At 36.3% G+C, this 893-nt stretch overlaps 1 long non-coding RNA gene across 1 annotated transcript in view; it reads right to left on the reverse strand.

Annotated features, from left to right (window-relative positions):
- Positions 1 to 893, reverse strand: part of LOC107210579 — an 11,891-nt gene that overhangs the window by 5,371 nt on the left and 5,627 nt on the right. The gene's annotated exons all lie outside the window — the stretch shown is intronic.

Genomic DNA, 893 nt, shown 5'->3' on the forward strand with positions numbered 1-893 from the left:
CATCCTCATCCTCATCCCCATCCTCATCCTCATCCTCATCCCCATCCTCATCCCCATCCCATCCCCATCCCATCCCCAATATCCCCCAGAGAGGCTAAACAGGACTGGGAAAACTGAAAATCCTTCTGCAGGAGACATTTTTTTTTATTATTTTAGTTCTGACAATTTCGATTTGACTTCTTGTGCTTCAGAGAAGGAAAAATAAAATCACAATGAGATTTTCCTACTGACACTGCACAGCCAAAATTTCTATTTCTTTTTGCAACTTAAACGTGTCCAGAGGAAATGACTTTTTCCACTGGACTTTTCCCATTTCAAACACCAGATTTCTCCAATGTGGACAACCCAGGATTTCTGTTAAAAATCCAGGACAACTGAGACCCTCTGAGGATATTTTTGGGAAGATAAATAGGGAGCTCTTAAATCTTCCTTTTTCCTGCTTTTAAAAAAAGCAGGATGGGGGTGTGAAGCCAAGCAACCGCATTTCTGAATGGGAACAAGGGCAGGGAACAGAGATTTTCTAGAACATATATATAGAAAGAAAAATATTGCTTGGATCTTCAAAATCCATCAAGTCTAAAATTCCCTCATCCAGATCCCCCTGCATTGAAATGTGATGATAAAATTGCTTCCCTACAGGAATAGAGTCAGATAATCTGGAATTTTAGGGAACAAAGCTGGAATTCAGCAGCCCAAGGGGAATAATTGCTGTCCAAGGAGGTGAAAAGTCACTGGTAACTTCTTTTCTTTTTTCTCTTTTCTTTTTCTTTTCTTTTTCTTTTTTATTCTCTCATTTTTTACTATTTTCTTTTTTCTTTTATTTTCTCTTTTATTTTCTTTTTTTCTATTTTATTTATTTTATTTTCTCTTCTCTTTTATTTTTTCTTTATTTT

This window comes from Parus major, chromosome 13, assembly GCF_001522545.3.
Source record: "Parus major isolate Abel chromosome 13, Parus_major1.1, whole genome shotgun sequence".
Classification (NCBI taxonomy): Eukaryota; Metazoa; Chordata; class Aves; order Passeriformes; family Paridae; genus Parus; species Parus major.